We start from the raw sequence: 21,018 nt of genomic DNA on the forward strand, positions 1-21,018 counted from the left end.
TGTGTGAAGTGAGAGCCGCCTGGACGCTTCAGCTGTGCAGCTGCAGAGGCTCTGCAGAGCTAGTCGATGCCCCGAGAGAGGCGTTTGGACATGAGGAGAGGCGAGGCGGCTGTGTTCATTCATTGTTCTCGCTCAGGGGCCCAGGGTGTGCCCCTTTCTCCGGTGGGAGGAAGGTTAGGGTCTGCTGTGCCTCCTCTAGGTGTGACGGGGTTCTGAAAAGTCTTAAGGAGGGAATGGATTCAGCTCGCGTTCGTTATTTCTGCCTGCTTCGTCCTCTAGGGTCTGTGGAGGTAGGCGGCACCTCTGTTCGCTCCCAAGTGTGAAAACAATACGCTGTGATTAGGATTGGTTTACCCAGGGTCGTGGTAGTTTGGACTCGTTTTGCCTGGGGCAGTTGAGGGAGCTCGTAGACTGGAGGGGACTTTCGTGTGAGCAAATGCTCTTCAGGTGGGGAGGGCGGAGCAGGCTAAGTTGAGGAAACAGCTGGTACGAGGCCCCGAGATGTGCAGGAGTTGGGATGAATTTGGGGAGCAGCAAGCCGTCTGGGGTGCAGGAAGGAAGTGGTGAGAGATGAGGGTCTGAAACAAAGGTTGCCTAGCTTGCGAAGGATCTTTCTTTGTTGAAAATAGTGAGCTAGTTGGTTTAATTGGAGTTATTTTAGACGAGTGTTGCTAATTTTTTTTGCTGATAATCGATTTTCCCCCTTCTCTTGATGTTAAAGCTGTTAGTAATTGCACAGATTTACTTTGTTAAGCTCCGTCAAGAACATTTTGATACATGCTTTATGTCAGTGCTCTTGCACTATGGTGAATGAACAGAATTCATATTTCTCGGGGTTCTTGCAAAAGGTTCTTCTGAAGTTGTGCTTGCTCACAAAAGTGTTGTCTTTATAAGTGTAAGACAGTCTACTAATACTGCATTTTAGATGGTTGTTGACAACATAAATTGTGCTCCCCAATTGCTTAGAAATAGGCAGATTATATGAAACATCTGAAAAATTGTAGAATGCAACTGAGTATTTTTAGTTTAGTAAATGTTTTATATAGTACACTGTTTGGATTGATTCTGTGGATTCCAGTTCTGTTTTAAAGTCTTTAGCTCTATGAACATAATTTTCCCCAAAGAGCTGTATTGTTGTGGTTAATGTTTGTGCTAAAGTGACTATTATGATACTAACAGACTTCATCTAGAAGTTCCTGAATCTTTTTTGGGTTGTGATGCTTATATACCACTCAAGAACATTAAGATTAAAATTCTTTTGGCTTGTTTTCACCCTTACCACTTTAAGGGCTGTGCTGTTTAAAATGCAACAGAAACATTTGGCCCAGTTGAACACAGGCTACTTGGGAAAATTAACCTATTACTCTTTCTGTGTAAAAGCTTATTATCTTTTAGGTATGCAGTGTTTGTGATTATAAGTTGTAGTGAAATTGCTTAGTTTTCGAAAACTCTTATTTAACAAGAATTAAAAGATGTGTATGCCTTCAAAGGAGAAGGCTTGAGTGAAATACAGGAGAACATATTTTACAGGTTTTGGTTTTGCAGGAGAAAACAGTGAGAAGCAGATTAAGCTCGTCACTTATGATGAAAAGTATCTAAAAGATGAAATGGAGAATGGTTAAACATTAAGTATTATATTACAACTGCTCTGAGACTAGTTGCTTTTAGTTTAAAACAGACCATTTGTGAAATCCAAAGAGGTTTGCTCTGAGAATTAAACAGCAGCTTCTTGGAAGTTAAATTTGACTTCTCCAGAAGCACTAGGCTACTTATTAAATGGAAAATATAATTAATAACTTCAAATTACTATTTCAAGTAACCTGTTTGTAGTAGGTGCATGATTCTATCACATTTTAATTCCAGATAAAGCTTTGTTAATAACCTGTTGCCTAAAAATAGAAAAATGTTACATGGGGAGTGCTTTTGTTTGCATGTTAACATAATAGCCCATACATAATAATCCTGGTCTTGGGAGGAGCTTGTTAGATGAACAGCGTGCCTTAATGTTGACTTGCACAAGAGAATTTTAACTAGTGCCTTTGAAAGGCAGTGGACTATGTGACAGTGGGGGGTTTATGAAACCATAAAGTCAAGCTTTGACTTGAAAAGATCTTTTGTTTTTTTAAATCATGTGTGTTGTGAAAGTCAGTTCTCCGAAAGAAATGACTGTAGTTGGAAAATTGTTCACCTTGACTAAATTAATTGGGACATCAAGGGACACTTGGGTTCATTTAGGATGAGGTTGTTTAGGGTTTTGGTTGTTGTGTGTGTGTGTGTATCTTGTATAGATGTCTAAGAATTCTTATTTGCTAAACTGCCAGGGTTCCAAATGTGATACTAGTTATTTGTGTTATAATTCAGTTAGTATTTTTGGTACAGGGCTTAACTACCTTGCTGTAATCCCTAGGATACTAATGGCTGTGTTTTTTTTTGCCTTAAAGTTGTGAGTAAGAATTCCTTAATTACATATCATAGTTTTCATCTTTAATTTTATAGTGGTTGCGTCATTCTGTCCCTCCTTTTCTCCCGGGATACTTGTGAAGCTCACAATGACTTTAGTAGGTAACTTCAGATCTGTTCGCCTTTCTCCTAAAATTAGTCTTAGAATGTCAGTTTAACCAAGGAAAACGTCAAGTGGGTGTTGTTCCTTTGTTACTGGTTTTGGCCCAGGCTATCTCAAGTCTCTTTGGCAACTCACTCAAGAAGTGTGTTAATTGCTTCACATTCCAATCAGTGTAGATAGTTTTTCTTGAGGAACACTTGACACATAGTTTTATTTTTAGATCAGATTCTAAGGGATTTTACTGGGTGGGGATTAACAATCGTAAAACTGATTTGGAATTAAAACCTTTGTGATTTAGAAATTGTTTACATTTTTGGTTAATGAATGGGAAGTCACAGGCAGTGAAAATGTTTTAGGGGAACCAGATATGTCTAATTGCTTCTGAGGATCCTGGTGGACTATATGGGTGACATCTTCTTTCTGCCTGTTGGGTTTCATGTACTGTCATCCAGTAGCAAGAGTAAATAATACATCTTTACTGTTTTAGTCAAGACTTATCTCCTGTTTATTTTCTTCCATCCTGCTGGGGAAGGGAAAGGTGGTCTGATTTCTTTGAAGCTACTTAATACTAGGCATCACATTTGGACAGAGTATTTACTTTCTTCATCCGTAAACATTTCTGATGGAAGAATCTGGCTAGTAATGGTTAACTGTGTTACTGTGTCTTTAAAATTATGAGTTTTCATTCTTAATCTGGGTTTTATGGGGACATATTTTTTTTTTCTTTTCAAAATTAAAAAAATTTATAGTGTAATTGCTTTACAATGTTCTGTCACATTCTGCTGTAAAACAGTGGGAATCAGCTGTATGTATATGTATATCGCCTCCTCCTTAGGCCTCCCCTAGCCCCCTCCCCACCTCTCTGGGTCATCACAGAGCATCCAGCTGAGCTCTGCGTTACACAGCAGCTTCCTCAGAGCTCTCTGTTCTACACACGGTGGTGTATACATGTCAGTGCTTACTCTCCGAATTCACCCCATCCCATACTTTTCCATGTTAGATGGCTTTTAACATCTGTCCTTTACCTAGGTTTCAGTTCAGTTCAGTCGCTCAGTCGTGTCCGACTCTTTGTGACCCCATGAATTGCAGCACGCCAGGCCTCCCTGTCTATCACCAACTACTGGAGGTCACTCAAACTCACGTCCATCGAGTTGGTGATGCCATCCAGCCATCTCATCCTCTGTCACTCTGTCATCCCCTTCTCCTCCTGCCCCCAATCCCTCCCAGCATCAGGGTCTTTTCCAGTGAGTCAGTTCTTCTCATGAGGTGGCCAAAGTATTGGAGTTTCAGCTTTGACATCAGTCCTTCAATGAACACCCAGGACTGATCTCCTTTAGGATGGACTGGTTGGACCTCCTTGCAGTCCAAGGGACTCTCAAGAGTCTTCTCCAACACCACAGTTGGAGCATCAATTCTTTGGCTCTCAGCTTTCCTCACAGTCCCAACTCTCACATCCATACATGACCACTGGAAAAACCATAGCCTTGACTTAGACGAACCTTTGTTGGCAAAGTAATATCTCTGCTTTTGAATATGTTATCTAGGTTGGTCATAACTTTCCTTCCAGGGAGTAAGCATCTTTTATTTCATGGCTGCAGTCACCATCTGCAGGGATTTTGGAGCCCAACAAAATAAAGTCTGACACTGTTTCCACTGTTTCCCCATCTATTTCCCAGGAAGTGATGGGACCAGATGCCATGATCTTAGTTTTTGAATGTTGAGCTTTAAGCCAACTTTTTCACTCTCCTCTTTCACTTTCATCAAGAGGCTTTTTAGTTCCTCTTCACTTTCTGCCATAAGGGCGGTGTCATCTGCATATCTGAGGTTATTGATATTTCTCCTGGCAATCTTGATTCCAGCTTGTGCTTCTTCCAGCCCAGCGTTTCTCATGATGTACTCTGCATATAAGTTAAATAAGCAGGGTGACAATATACAGCCTTGACGTACTCCTTTTCCTATTTGGAACCAATCTGTTGTTCCATGTCCAGTTCTAACTGTTGTTCCTGACTTTAGGGTAGATGAAATCCTGAGTTTTCCTTAGAAGAACATGACTTTTATTCTCTGTGGCAAATCTCATTAGGAAGCTCAGTTTCTGAGAGAGGCATTTCCCTAGGTCTAGATACATTATTTTGAAAGGAGTTTCCATTTGCATTTTAAAAAGTTTGTTTATAGTAGAAAAGACTGATGCTGGGAGGGGCAGGAGGAGAAGGGGACGACAGAGAATGAGATGGCTGGATGGCATCACTGACTCGATGGATGTGAACTCTGGGAGATGGTGATGGACAGGGAGGCCTGGCGTGCTGCAATTGATGGGGTCACAAAGAGTTGGACACGACTGAGCGACTGAACTGATAGTAGAAAAAACTGGAAAAACTTCAGATGTTCAATGATAAGTAAACTGTGGGACAGCCCATTATGGGGCACAGTGCTTTTCTTGAACTGTGGCGTATATGAAGCATTTATGACACAAGAAATGCTATATGTGAATGATTGTAGTTGTGTTAAAAACACAACATTTAATACAATGGAATTTTATTCTGTAGTGAAAAGGAATTCATCTGAGCAAACTCCAGGAGATAGTGAAGAGCAGGGAAGCCTGGCATGCTACAGTCGGAGGTGGGGGGGGGGTGTCTCAGAGTTGGACATGACTCAGCAGCAGAACAACAACAAAACTTATACATTCTCCAGTATGTATAAAGCTTGTAAACATCATGTTAAATAAAAGAAGTCAGTCAGAAAACCCCACATATTCTGTGATTCTTTTTGCATGAATTGCCCAGAACAGGCAAATCTGCAGAGGCAGAAAGTAGATTTGTGGTTGCCAGTGGCTGGAGGGAGAGGGGAATGGCAGTGAACAGTGAAGCGGTTTCTTTTTGAAGCATTGAAACTGTTCTGAAATTGATCGTGGAGGTAAATGTACCACTTGAGTCTTAATAAAAGCCATTGAGTTGTACACTTTAAGTGGGTGACTTGTATGGGATGTAAGTTTTTTCTCACGCTTTAAAAACAAAAACTCAGAGCCTACACATAGGAAGAAAGCACATGCAGATGTTACTAGTGGTTGTTAAACAGAAATTATTTATTATTACTTTATATTACTTTTCATTGTCTCTGAATATATTGTTTTATAATATAAAAAAATTAGGTTTTATTAATCTTTTGTATAGATTATACACTCACATGCTCCAGAATTCCAAGGATACAGAAAGTTACGCTGTTTAGAGTAATTCTGCTTTCTCCTTTGTTTCCCATGCCCAGCTTTCTTTCGTGGAGGGAAGCGCTTTATGAGGTCCTTAGGTATCTGCCTGTTTTGTGATGATACGAGAATATTCACGTGTCGGTGAGCTGCCCTTACTTCCTGGCAAATCGTCCAAGAGTCTCCTTTGCTTTTCAGACTAAGGGTACAGTTCTTGCTTTTATATCTTGGTAGTGTGGATTTCTCTTACTATCTTCAGTGGAGTTCAGAAGCCTTTTTTTTTTTTTTTTTTTTAAAGCACCTAAGTGAGTACAGCAGGCTAGTGGTGGAGGGTGAATTAGGCAAGTTCCTGCCTCAGTGACCTTATCTACTGAGGAGAGATTCACACGATTTCCTCACTTTTACCTGTTCCTCTTTTAAGAGCCATTTTGAACACCATCTTCTAAATACCATTTCCTGATCTTTTTCTCATTATGTTTTCTTCCTTGAACCCTATCTTAAGACCCTTGCATTTATTTTTCTTACGGCCTTTATCATATAGTCATTTGTGAGTTTATCATCCCATTAGATTATAAATTCAAGTTAATGCTTTCTACTCAGTGTGCAAGTCCTTCTTTGTTGACATTTGTGAAAAAATTTGAGAAATTGAGGGACCAGGTCTGTGCACTTTGGTGAAACTATTAAATCTAAATCACTACATTTAATGCTAGACTTTATAATAAGACCTTTTATTTAAACTTAGATGGTTTGTGTATGCATTTTTTGGTACTGTACACTGTAGACTTGATATGTATTTATTGTGACATGTATTTTATTTAAATATTTGTTTACCTCTCATCTTTTCTCACAAGACTGTATCTTAATCACCTTTGAATACCCAGAGTTTAGCACAGTGTTGATGCCCCTGATTTCAGTTCTGTTCGTTGAGTGTAAGGTGCTAAATGATGTTGATTGAACTGAATTTTTTATATAGACGTCTTACATCTCTGGCTAGATATAAGCTCCTTAGAGCTGAGACATGTCTAATTTATAAATCTAGTTCCTGAAACTTTGTCTTGATTATGTAGTAAACATTATTTGCATAAGTAGAGATTCACAGGTTCATCACCTGTGGATTGTTTATACTGCCCATCACACACTAATGTTTACAATTAAGATTGTAAGGTGCTACTTACTAAACTCATACTCAGAACTTTGTAACGTAGGATTTCTGTGGAAGGAATCAACCTTGCTTAGCTTCCCCTTCTATTTTGCATTATCGGTAGAGTGCCCTGGGTTCTCAGTGCCAGCTCCCTGAGGACGTTTGTCTGCTTTAGCAGCTCGCTGATGCATTGGTTCAAGCGGCTCTTGCCACACTGGCTGTTCTCTTCTGCATTCATAGGCTTTCTACATGGAAGGTATAAATGATACTCTTCTACCTTCCTTGGTCTTAGTCTGGACTGGAATTAGAGAAATGTGAATGTGAGAATAACCATCATAAATACTCCGTGCCTAGTATTTATCTAGCTGTCTGACAATTCAAAAATGGGCCCCTTAGGCTTTTTTGGAGGGAGTGGTGGTGGTAAACTATACATAACACAAAATTTACTATTCTAACCACATTTGAGTGTATTATTCCCTGGCATTAAGTGCATTCATAGTGTTGTGCAAACATGACCGCTAATCTGTTTCTAGAAATTTTTCATCATACCAGATAGAACCCTGTAACAATTATATTGATACAATAATTCCCAATTCCTCCCTACCTCCAGCCCCTGGTAAACTCTGCTTTCTCTCTGAATTTGCTAGTCCAGGTATCTCATATAAAGGGAATCATCGTTAGTCAGTTGTGTCCCACTCTTTGCAACCCCATGGACTGCAGCATGCCAGGCTTCCCTGTCCTTCACATCTCCCAGAGCTTGCTCAAACTCATGTCCATTGAGTCGGTGATGCCATCCAACCATCTCACCCTTTGTCATGCCCTTCTCCTCCTGCCTTCAGTCTTTCCCAACATCAGGGTCATTTCCAGTGAGTCAGCTTTTTGCATCAGGTGGCCAGAATATTGGAGCTTCAGTTTCAGCATCAGCCCTTCCAGTGAATATTCAGGGTTGATCTCCTTTAGGATGGACTGGTTTGATCTCCTTATAGTCCAAAGGACTCTCAAGAGTCTTCTCCAGCACCACAGTTCAAAAGCATCAATTCTTTGGCTCTCAGCCTTTTTATGGTCCGACTCTCACACCCATACACGACAACTGGAAAAACCATAGCTTTGACTTTTGGACCTTTGGGGAATCATACAATATTTATAATTTTGTATCTGGCTTATTTTACTTACTGTGTTTTCAGGATTCATCCATATTATACTGTGTGTCAAAATTTTATTCCTTTTCATGGTTGAATAATATTCCAGTGTGTGTGTGCGCACACACACACACACACACAAAATATTTTATCCTTTGAACAGTTGATGGGCTTTTAGGTTCCACATTTTGGCTTTTATGAATAATGATGCTGTGAACATTGATTTGTAAGTGTCTGTTTGAGTCTCTGCTTTTGTTCCCAGGAGTGGAATTGCTGGAACTGATGGTAATTCTGTTTAACTTTTGAGGAATTGCCAAATTATTTTCCACAGCAGCTGCATCATTTTATATTCCCACCAGCAATGCATGAGAGTTCCAGTTTATCTGCATCCTTGCTAATACTTGTTATATTCTGCTTTTTTGATAATAACTGTCCTAATGGATGTGAAGTGGCTCTAGGCTTTTCTCTTAACTGCTAATTAGATTGACTGAGCAAACCAGAAGTTTTGGAAGTTGACTGTATTTGCATCTATGGAATTTTTCCTCCTTTATAAATGTATTTGTATATAATGTTCTTCAAAGAGAGAAATTAATTACACAATTAATGACTCCTTTTTTGAAAAAAAGGTTTTTTATTAAGCTGGTACATGTAGTTGTTGCTTTTACCTTCCTTATACCTTTCATCCCCTTTTAATCTAAAATATATTCAGTTAACTTATAAATAATTATTTCAATTAATCTTGAGTGGTAAGATACACTAAGTGAACAAAGTAGGGTACTAAAATATGTACATTAAAATTCTATTTTTTATAAAGAAAAACATTTACATGCACCTATTAAAATGCCTCCCCTTCAATTTCAGATACAACAGTGAAATCATCCTTCATTGTCTGCCTCTTCCTCTGCTCAGGCTGGAAGTGATCGTTCCATGCTCCACATTCTTATAGCTTTCTTAAGAAGTTACTCTTTTTTCCCCCATCACCACACACACACACACAAAGCTGTCAGTTCTTGTTGTAGACCTCTTTGTCATCCTGAAAGCTCTTAGCACATAGTCAGTCTTTGGTAAGTCATGATTTTTTGTTTTTTTCTACTTTAACAAGGCAAGGGCTATTTTTCTGAACTTTATATTCTTCAAAGCCACTGGCAGTTGAAATAGATTATTAGAAATTGTCAAATGACGTGCTCCTTACACTTTTCCACTCGGTTCTGTGCCACGTTGCAGTATACAGAGGCATTCTGGTTTTTTGGATTCTATGTATTAGTACTTTCATGTGGTAGGTAGTGATTCAATATCCATGAGAAAAGTTTAGTATAAATAGTGTAATTATGTCATTTCTCCATTAATAGTTTATTCAGCTATTTAAACATTAATTTTGTGCAAGGTACTGTACTGGCATGTGTGCTACGTCACTTCAGTCATGTCTGACTCTCTGCGACCCTATGGACTGTAGCCCACCAGGCTCCTCTATCCTTGGGGATTCTCCAGGAAAGAATACTGGAGTGGGTTGCCATTCCCTCCTCCAGGGGATTGTCCCAACCCAGGGATCGAACTTGCGTCTCCGTTGACTCCTGCATTGCAGGTGGATTCTTTACCACTGAGCCACCAGGGAAGCCCTACTGTACTGGATGACGGAGTATATAACAAAATGTAGGAAATACATACAGTTCTTTTCCTTAAGGCATTCATACTTTGATGTGTAAATTACATAGGTTATACTTTCATATTTAGTTTTTTCTTCTTTTTTTTACTCCTGTGGCAAAGTAGCTGGGTATAACTTAGAGTTTTAATGAATTAATGGTCCAGTTTACAGTGGAAACCTCTGAACATGTCCTTGGTTTAAGAAAAATATTCTTGAAAAGTTGATTTAAAGTATTTTCTGGGAAACAAATGGTTTTACAGATACACCTTATTGTAATTCTTACAAGTTCTCAAGACAAGCAAGATGCTTACCTTTGTTGGTATCATTGAAGACCAGGGAATTTTTCTGTATGAAAGCCATTGACTCCACAAGGAATCATTGGAAAAATGACTGAATCAGATGGTTACTTCTTGAAATAGCTTTGGCAAGGTTGTAAACCTGGAGGAGTACTTATCTTGAGGGTAAATCTCAATGTCTGCCCAAGTGAGAGATGCCAGTGTGCAGAATAGTGGATTCACTTATTTTATATTTAATGTCTTTATTTTATTAAATTTTTTTCATGGCTTTATTTTTGAAGAAAGCTCATGCTATTTTTTAAATCACTTGTTGATTATGCAGGACTTGCCACTAAAATTTATGCCTTTTATGTGGAACAGAAATTATTGGTATGGTTAAGTCAGTGTTTCCAGGCATTAGCTTAGCAGGATGAGATGTGTGGGTGGTTTTTATTTCCTCTCCTTCCCCTTCCACTGTGTAGCTGTTTTTTACTTCATTATTACCCGACTATCAGAGTGATCACACTTAAACCATATTTTATTTGTGTGTTGCATATTTTTCTACTTGTGTTTAAGGATATACTTTATAAATAGCTCCGTTCATTTAAAAATGAACAGTTGCTGCTTAAATTAAGAAGCAATGACTGATTTGGAGATGAAAAGTAAAAAGAGTTAAAGAGTTTAGACAAAGTGACTTAAAATGAAAATAATGAAAAACTAAGAGTTAAAAATAAAATCGGCTCCATATGTCTTTCACTGTGGAACTGATGTTTTATTTTTTATTTTTTTAGGGAACCGGGGAACTGATGTTTTAATGTAATTGTTTGAACTAGCTGATGAACTTTTAAAAAATTAGTTATCCTTTAAAAAAGTTAGGTTCTTTTCTAAACTTGGGCAGCCCGGCTTGCTAACTATGAGAAGGGTAGAGTATCACATTTCTTCATGTGCGTTTATGCTGGCCAGTCAGCTGATGAAGTTACCAGTTTGTGGTCAGAAATTGAGAAAGAGGGGTGAGGAAACTCAAAATATTGACACACACTCCACCTTGCAGCATCTGAGTTGCCCTTTGGACTGCTTGGGAAACTGTAGCTAGGCCATTTCCAAACCAGACTTATTATTGTTTCCTAGCTTGGATGAGAGGATATTTTATTTTTAAGTGTTGGAGTGTGTCTGTTTCAGCAGAAACTTTTTATGTGTGAGGGTGGGTTTTTTCCAGTGTTGTATGACCAATTGAATGAAAAAAAGGAAAAAAAAAAGAAAATAGAAAAACACTTACTCCTTAAAGGAAGCTTGGAGTAATCTTGAAAAATTGATTACCCAGTCCCTCAGATGGAACAGAGCTAGACTGAGCAAAGAAATGAGCTTAAAGGAAAAATGAAGAGTGAAACTGCATTGTAAGTATATTAAAATGAGTAGGGAATTCCCTGGCAGCCCAGTGGTTAGTGTTCTGCGCTCTCACTGCGGGGAACCTGGGTTCAAGCCGTGTGTTGTGGCAAAAAAAAGCCCCCAAAACTCCAAAAAACAAAAACAAAGAACAAATGAGTATTCAACTATGTTTTTGTCCTGCCATAAAAGTATTTTAATAGTGCAGGCAGTTTCAGCCATCACTCACTCCTTATGGTACTGAGCATATGTTCTTGGGAGATTTTGATTGCAGTTGAAGAAGGTGAATCTATTCTTTGTCATTCTCAATTCTCCCAAGCCTTACAATTTGACCATCTCATAATTGAGTGTGTTTTTTTGGTCTAAAGATACATTTTTAAAAAAACCGTCCTAAAGATAACAGCTTACCTTTATCTTAACTACTGCATGCCAGATTCTTTTAAGAGTTTACCTTAATTCGTTTAATCTTCCCATAAGCCTGATGATGTAGGTACATTGTAATCCTTACTTTAAAGAGGAAGAGGCACTGAGAAAGATGGGGTAAATACCCTAAATATAGGCCATCGACTTAAGGAGAGATAAATGGTATGCAGAAAGAAATGGCAACCCACTTCAGTATTCTTGCCTGGAGAATCCCATAGACAGAGGAGCCTGGCAGGCTACAGTCCATGGGGTCGCAAGAGTCGGACATGACTTAGTGCACTGTCTCACCCCAGAGATCCTGCCACATATACCACAAAAGTCAAACATCCCCCAATGACCTTGGCCCCACTGTTCCAATCACTCCCAGGTGGGAATTCAGGCACATGTCCACAGAGGTCACAGACAACATACATACGGTTCTGTTATGTCCCATATATTACCCTTTCATGTCCCAAGGAAGACATTTTCTCTTAGAGATTTTCATTTAGTGTATCTTTAAAAAATCTTGTGTTAAACTTGCCTCCATCTTTTTCTTGGGTAAGGACAACCCAGAAATGGCCCTTTTGTGTCTGTGATGTTGCCATTCACAGCTTTCTTGATAGGCCTAGTACAATCTTGAGAACAGGGTTGCTGTATGCTGAATGTCAGACGGTAGCTCTTAGCTTTGCCTATCTTAGATAGTTATGCTGTGCATTTTTTATTGGTGTACCATGTTTGATTTGTCCCTAATACCTTTGAAGTTTTTCTGAGAAATGAATAATGCAACATGAACTTATTAAAATACATTTTAAGCCTTAAAAAAAAAAAAAGGTATGGACCTAACAGAAGCAGAAGATATTAAGAAGAGATGGCAAGAATACACAGAAGAACTGTACAAAAAATAATCTTCACGACCCAGATAATCACGATGGTGTGATCACTGACCTAAAGCCAGACATCCTGGAATGTGAAGTCAAGTGGGCCTTGGAAAGCATCACTACGAACAAAGCTAGTGGAGGTGATAGAAATCCAGTTGAGCTATTCCAAATCCTGAAAGATGATGCTGTGAAAGTGCTGCACTCAATATGCCAGCAAATCTGGAAAACTCAGTAGTGGCCACAGGACTGGAAAAGGGCAGTTTTCATTCCAGTCCCAAAGGCAATGCCAAAGAATGCTCAAACTACCGCACAGTTGCACTCATCTCACATGCTAGTAAAGTAATGCTCAAAATTCTCCAAGCCAGGCTTCAGCAATATGTGAACGGTGAACTTCCTGATGTTCAAGCTGGTTTTAGAAAGGCAGAGGAACCAGAGATCAAATTGCCAACATCCGCTGGATCATAGAAAAAGCAAGAGAGTTCCAGAAAAACATCTATTTCTGCTTTATTGACTATGCCAAAGCCTTTGACTGTGTGGATCACAAGAAACTGTGGAAAATTCTTCAAGAGATGGGAATACCAGACCACCTGATCTGCCTCTTGAGAAATTTGTATGCAAGTCAAGAAGCAACAGTTAGAACTGGACATGGAACAACAGACTGGTTCCAAATAGGAAAAGGAGTACGTCAAGGCTGTATATTGTCACCCTGTTTATTTAACTTATATGCAGAGTACATCATGAGAAACGCTGGACTGGATGAAGCACAAGCTGGAATCGAGATTGCCAGGAGAAATATCAATAACCTCAGATAGATGGTGACTGCAGCCATGAAATTAAAAGACGCTTACTCCTTGGAAGGAAAGTTATGACCAACCTAGATAGAATATTCAAAAGCAGAGACATTACTTTGCCAACAAAGGTCCGTCTAGTCAAGGCTATGGTTTTTCCTATGGTCATGTATGGATGTGAGAGTTGGACTGTGAAGAAGGCTGAGCGCCGAAGAATTGATGCTTTTGAAGTGTGGTGTTGGAGAAGACTCTTTGAGAGTCCCTTGAACTGCAAGGAGATCCAACCAGTCCATTCTGAAGAAGATCAGCCCTGGGATTTCTTTGGAAGGACTGATGCTGAAGCTGAAACTCCAGTACTTTGGTCACCTCATGCGAAGAGTTGACTCATTGGAAAAGACTCTGATGCTGGGAGGGATTGGGGGCAGGAGGAGAAGGGGACGACAGAGGATGAGATGGCTGGATGGCATCACTGACTCGATGGACGTGAGTCTGAGTGAACTCCGGGAGTTGGTGATGGACAGGGAGGCCTGGCGCGCTGCGATTCATGGGGTCGCAAAGAGTCGGACACGACTGAGTGACTCATCTGATCTGATGCAGATGACACCACCCTTATGACAGAAAGTGAAGAGGAACTAAAAGGCCTCTTGATGAAAGTGAAAGTGGAGAGTGAAAAAGTTGGCTTAAAGCTCAACATTCAGAAAACGAAGATCATGGCATCCGGTTCCATCACTTCGTGGGAAAGAGATGGGGACACAGTGTAAACAGTGTCAGACTTTATTTTTCTGGGCTCCAAAATCACTGCAGATGGTTACTGCAGCCATGAAATTAAAAGACGCTTACTCCTTGGAAGGAAAGTTATGACCAACCTAGATAGCATATTCAAAAGCAGAGACATTACTTTGCCAACAAAGGTTCATCTAGTCAAGGCTGTGGTTTTTCCTGTGGTCATGTATGGATGTGAGAGTTGGACTGTGAAGAAGACTGATCGCCGAAGAATTGATGCTTTTGAAGTGTGGTGTTGGAGAAGACTCTTTGAGAGTCCCTTGAACTGCAAGGAGATCCAACCAGTCCATTCTGAAGGAGATCAGCCCTGGGATTTCTTTGGAAGGACTGATGCTGAAGCTGAAACTCCAGTGCTTTGGTCACCTCATGCGAAGAGTTGACTCATTGGAAAAGACTCTGATGCTGGGAGGGATTGGGGGCAGGAGGAGAAGGGGACGACAGAGGATGAGATGGCTGGATGGCATCACTGACTCGATGAACATGAGTCTGAGTGAACTCCGGGAGTTGGTGATGGACAGGGAGGCCTGGCGTGCTGCGATTCATGGGGTCGCAAAGAGTCGGACACGACTGAGCGACTGATCTGATCTGATCTGAAAGGGGTTTCTAGGTTAGTTTTTGACTGCATCCTACACCCTCTCTGCACCTCAGAATGTAACCCCAAGATGTGATGCAAACTTAAGGTTTTTGTTAGGTTTCTGGGGATGCTGTTTTATAATTTCCTTTATGACTTAGAGTAGATCCATTTCCTTCTCATAGGCCTTGTATGATTAACCCCACCTTGTCCTTGTGTTACTTCTTGATCTAAACTATAAGTTTATTGAGGGCCGGGATTGAGGCTACTCTAATTTGCCTCTCCAGGTACTTATTTTTCATAGGGCCCTCAGAGATACCCCCCTCCCCCCGCCCCCGCCCCACTTTTTTTGACTGCACCGTGCAGGATCTTAGTTCCACACCAGGGATCAAACCCCCACCCTCTGCAGTGGAAACGAGGAGTCTTAATCACTGGACCACCAGGGGAGTCCCGAGATACCCCTGTTGAAGAGTTGTCTTTTCTAAACCTTTTTGACTTGAATAGAAATAATTAGTTCCATTACCTTTTTTCTATAAGATGATAATCATTGTGCTATGACTTTGTATGTGAAAACTTTTCTTCTAATCTTACGTATTTAATTTAGGGAATTAGCTTAAAATAGCACTTTAAGAAGTATTCTTTCTCTTCACCACTAATCAATACTTCATAAACTTCTAGGAACACTTAATCACTTGCATATGTATAAAGCAATTGTGGGCTCACCCTGAAGCCTTTAAAGTTTAGAGTGGTTGGGGGTACCCACCTAATTTTGCCAGTTCTTACGAGAATATTTAAGCTGCTTAGACTTTTATGTGATAGTAGTACTCTGAAAAGTGAGCTTAGTGCAGAGATTTCTAAAATGATGTATTGGTTTTTGTAATTTTAAAAGTTCATTATACAATTAAGTAATGAAAACTGAGTTGGCGCCAGGCTTTGGAGCAGTGTTCGTGTTGTGATCAGGGTGGCTGTCAGTGTCTCTAAGGTTAATGGACTCGGCTTCAGTGCTGCCATTTCCCCTGTTTTGTGCTCTCAGCCTATTTTCTAATTTTCTGATTTACCAGGAAGATATGGAGTTAGAATACTTTAATTAGTTAACTGGTTACAATTGACCTACACTTCACCTCTGCCCTCTATAGTTAATAGAGCTACTTTTAACTGTGTTTTACGTTTTAGAACAGTGAAACAGGGAATTTTACATTTCTTCTAAGGCTTGTCCTAAGTTGTACATAGCATTAGGTTTACTTCTCTTTGATGGTAAATCTTGTCTAATTTCTCCTACCATGGAGAAATATAAAAATAAGCTTTTTGAGGAAATGATAAATCTAAGCAGAGAAGGAGGTATTTTCCAGAAAGTTACCTTGGTTGTTAATTGCAGGTAATTTAGGCATGTGTTGATGTGTAGATAATTTCGGAATGTGTTTACAGATTCCAAGATATAGACTGATGGTAAAGCATCTAGAATTATTACTCCATGCAGGCTCTGGAGAAGATCTCTGGGAATAGAGAGAGCATTTGCAGAGATCAAATGAACAAGATAGCATATTAGCTGTGTTATTCCCCCAACTGGGCTTCCCAGGTGGCTCAGTGATAAAGAATTCTGCCTGCCAGTACAGGAGATGTAAGAGATGCGGGTTTGATCCCTGGGACGGGAAGATTCCCTGGAGGAGAAAATGTCAACCTGCTCTAGTATTCTTGCCTAGAAAATTCCATGGACAGAGGAGCCTTGTGGACTAAAGTCCAAAATGGGGTCGAAAAGAGTCAGAGACAACTGAGCGACTGAGCGCATAGCACACATTAACCCGAGTAACGTGAGAGCTAAACAGTTGATCTGTATTTTGGAAGCTAGGTCTTAATTTTGGAACACAGTATCCGTAGTAGTGAAGGGTGTAGGCTTTGAACTCAGAAAAACCCAGGCTGGAGGTTTATGGCTGTCTAGAATTCCTGACTGTTTCATCATGATAATAGGGAACATTTACTGTGTCAGGCCAACACTCTGTGCTTCACATACATTGTTTAATTTTCACATTTTGTAAAACATGCTGAGTAGAGGGGAGTGAGCTCCAAGTCCATCTTAAGTCTAAATGTCTTGAGTAAAAGGCTGTTTAAAGCTGTGGGCATCTTAGTGTGTTAAGGTCATTTATTCTAGCAATAGTCTTTTCAAGCCCTTGTTACCCGTTTCTCCTCCTCATTTCTGTCCTTTTGAACCAAGGAGAAACTCACAGCAGCTGCAAAATATTACAACAGAATTTTAACTCTAAGCCCAGGTTATTTTGATGTATAGGAGTTCTTTTGTATTGACTAATATTCAGAATTAGTGAGTCATGGTTTGTAGTTTAGCAGTCTTCTGATTACATGGAGATTTTATTTTATCTAACTTCTGTTTGTTACCAACTCTGGGTAGAAAAATTTTGGAGTGAAGATAAAAAAAGAATGACTTAAAAACAGTTTATGAGACCAGCGCTCTCACCCCTGAGCCACAGGCCGTTAGACACAATGGAGACTGCATTATGTTTGGCTTCACTGGCTAGTCACTTGCTGCAGATTGTTAAGAGTTAGCTTCTAAATAAGAGATCGTCTGTGTGCATTTTGAAATACTTACTCGGCCCCGCCGGCCTTGGTTGAGGCGCTCGAACCCTTAGTTGCGGCATGTGAACGCTAGTTCCCTGACCAGGAATTGAACCCAGGCCTCCCTGAATTGGGAGTGTGGAGTACTAACCTCTGGACCACCCATGAAGCCCCAGGATTATATTTTTGATACTCTTCTATTCTGTATTATTTAATGGGTAAGAAGAAAGGCTATGTGAGAAAAAGCATTGGGAAAACAACTGCTCTAAGATAATGAATTTGAACTAAATCATTATTTAGAAAGGAAGTAAAAATCTCTTAAATATGAAGGACATTTAAATTGCTTATGTTATATAAAACATTTTTTTTCCATATACCGCATTACTTATAAACTATTTATTTCAAAGTAGTAACGTAACAATGTTAAACAATTATTTTTCTTTCTTAATGTGTTAAAATAGACCTGTAATTTAGAGTCTGAGAACCTGAATTTTTTTGTTTTGCTTCCCTTATTGTCACGAAACCTTTTGAACTTCTTGTTTTCTTTGTCTGCAGAAGAACTAGGAATAATACCTGATTGTAGCCTGTTTAATTTTAATAGCACTGTGAGATAGTGGAGAGGAATAAACTGTAAACTTATGTAAAATTTTAAGTTCTCTTGATTGAAGTAAACTTTCTCCAGTCAATCTCAACCACAGAATGCATTGCTATGTTCTTAGAAACTTGATATTAGGTAGCTTAAGAATGTCTTTAAAATCTAGTTTAACACCAAAGTGCTAGTTGCCTTAGGTATTTGTGTTCTACCACTTTAATATTTTTAAGTGAAATAAAAGAGAGTAGTATTTGAATAAAAGCTCAAAAGTGAGGTTTTAAGACAGATTTTATATACTGATTCACTGAGGCATTTTCAAGAAAAATGCTGTCCATCTGTCTCTCTGAGATATTTACACGTGTGTGTGTGTGTGTGTGTGTTTCCCTACTCAGGTAGCAAGAGTAAAATTTATTTGGTTGCTTGGCTTGGCTGAGGTAGGGAGAGGGTAAAACAGTCAACCTTAACCCCAAGTTGGCACAACTGCTTCTTGACTCTTTTAGGCCGACGTCTTAGAACATTTTGGTTCTTGTACACTGAACTCCTGAAGAGCTTCCTGGATTAATTGGGGTTGTTTTATTTTACTTACCATGGCCCAAAGGTGTCTAACCCTTCAGGAGAGTAACTGACAAGACAATCGATGAGGAATGTTTGAGCGAGTGCTCTGCTGAGGTCTGTATCTCCAGACGTCGATAGGATAGTGTTTCCAGTCAAACGTTTATCCGTCAAATTAGGCCCTTAGTTAGATGATGGACCTTAAACATAGGACTCAAATCCCTGGAAGGTACACACTGCGAACTGGTGGTTACATTTTCATAGTTGTGCTCGCATCATATTTGGTTTGTCCTGGGCTGTTTATTAGCACTCTGTATGTGTGCTGCTCCCTAATAATCCTGCACCTGAAACAGTCTTGCTTTCTGAACACTTTTTTTATAGCACATGGTAAGCTAAAAAACAAAAAAACAAGACTCTCCCAGAGTAATTAATTTATTACTGTTTTATTAATCTGGTGCTATTTATTCATTTTTAGAAATGCCTCTGAATGAAGCAGTTCTTTGAAGTTATTGCTAGAGCTGAGCCACAGGGTGAGAAGGCTGAAATGAATGTGTTGAGTTTAAAATGCCTGTATCATAACCTGTGTATTCTGGATTCTGAGTTTCAGAATAAAGTATCCCAATGTCCTTTGTAATGTCACTTCTCAACAGCTTGTTAGGAATTGACTAGGAAATAACTTGATTTCTCTAAAAAATTTTAAGCAAGTCAGTTTTCACAGACAGAGTATGGCCCCTGTATTTACTACCCTTTTACTTTGTTTGCATACCCAAGTGTTCCTTCCTGCTCTAACCGGCTTCTCAGTCACATGCTGGTTTGTGTAGTTTGGGGCGTGAGGATTGTGGGAAGAGTGCTCAAAACTCTGCAGACTGGAAATGCAGCCTGCAGAGTTCTGTAAAGCCTTTTGCCTTAGCCGGGAGAATGTTGGTGACTTCTCTGCTAATGCCTGGGAGATGAGCGGTAGGTGCTGTGCTCTTATGGGCCATTTGATTTGTTGCCCGAGGACAGAAGTGAACCTTGCTTTGTCAGTGTTTAGACTTTTATAAAGATAATCTTATTTCTTGAAAGCGTAAGATGAAAATCACTGGCACCCTGCTTCTGTTCCTTTTCTTCAGTTTTCTGCTTGACTGTCCTGGTGCATGTTCATGGAAACTCCCAGGAATGGATTCTTGATTGTTAAAAAAAAAAAATGAATTTGCTATAAAAGTTGAGTTCCCAAAAAAAAAAAAAAAAAAGTTGAGCTTTTCTTAACATTCCTATATCTGAATTATTTTAAAAAGAGTTTGAGAAATCTATCATTTAGTCATCTAATTAGCTGTGGCCTGTGAAACATGCTGACATTCAGCAGTTCCTTGTTTTTATTCACTGAGATACTGGTTTCATCATTTTACTAAAATGGAGACTTATTTTTAGAGGTTACAACATACGGCATTAGGCCCATAGCGAATATAGAGAAGGTGATGACTAGTAACTGATTCTAGAATCATTTGCAAACCTAATGTGAAAATGTATCAGTTTTCTCAAATTTTAGCTTTTGTATGTTCTGAAATTACTGAAAACTGTAAGAAAACTTTGATTTTCTCTTTAATTTTGTTGATTAGTTTCATGGTTCACAACTTAGGTGTATGAAGAACACTTTAGATTGACATCCAAAAATTGAAACTGGAACTGCCATTGTTTGGTTATGCTTAAGAAATCATTATTGTTTTGGGACATGTACCCCAAATATTTAAGTATTGTATTTCTGTTAGGCTGAACCACCCCTCCTCCTGTCTGATAGCCTACTCTTTCTACCCATTCTTTTGCATTCTACATGATCTTAGGCATGTTTAAAAACACTTTTCTACATTTCTTTAGTAGGGACACTGTACTTTTTATTTTCAGCAGTGTATATTTAGGACAAATGGATGTGTGTGTAGGTGGAACATGTTTACAGTTTAGTTTGACAGAGCAGGTGAACAGGAATGGTGCTTGGTTTTATTTTTACAATAAAACAACTGTGAAGAAAAATGCCAAACAACACTAGTAAATCAAACGTTGGAAATAGCTCAAGCATGGTAGAATTCCATAATGGCTTCAACTGGCTATTACCAGCTAGCTTTTGTCCGTTTGGCATCTGTCTGATGGAGCTGTTACAATGATGAGCTGACTGCCAGCCAGTGGTTATACTGTGCCGATTCCACATTTGCAGAATTCCTCAGCTGTCAGTGTTGTGGTCCTGGAGTGTAGCCCCTCAGCATCGTGCGGCTCATAAATGACTGGACTGATGGTTTCTAGTAGAACTCAGCACTCACTGGACCTAGATGCCAGCCTTTATTATTCATTCAGGAAGTGTCTTAATGGCCAGTTGTATGCTAGACACGGTGAAAGGTGATGGGGTTTTTAGGGTAAACTGAACGTGGCTTCTTGGAACAGACTATCAAGGGTAGACAGTCACTGTAGCAGGTGTCTAATATAATTTCAAAGTATTATAAAAATGGCATAAAGGATGGTGAAAACAGTAAAGCTCAGTAAAGAGGGAAAATGATGGGGAGAGAGAGGATACACTGAA

At 39.4% G+C, this 21,018-nt stretch overlaps 1 protein-coding gene across 6 annotated transcripts in view; it reads left to right on the forward strand.

Moving 5' to 3' along the window:
- The window catches only part of RAF1 (Raf-1 proto-oncogene, serine/threonine kinase), a 79,112-nt gene that overhangs the window by 1,010 nt on the left and 57,084 nt on the right, over positions 1-21,018 (forward strand). For 2 of the 6 annotated variants that reach the window (XM_055557445.1, XM_055557446.1), the window contains exon 1: positions 18,144-19,427. The exons of 3 other annotated variants lie outside the window; for them this stretch is intronic. The gene's annotated coding sequence lies outside the window, so the exon portion shown is untranslated. Of the gene's footprint in view, positions 1-351; positions 564-18,143; positions 19,428-21,018 lie in introns of those variants that run through there. One more of the 6 variants, XM_055557447.1, reaches the window with a different exon arrangement.

Source organism: Bubalus kerabau, chromosome 20 (genome assembly GCF_029407905.1).
Source record: "Bubalus kerabau isolate K-KA32 ecotype Philippines breed swamp buffalo chromosome 20, PCC_UOA_SB_1v2, whole genome shotgun sequence".
NCBI lineage: Eukaryota > Metazoa > Chordata > Mammalia > Artiodactyla > Bovidae > Bubalus > Bubalus kerabau.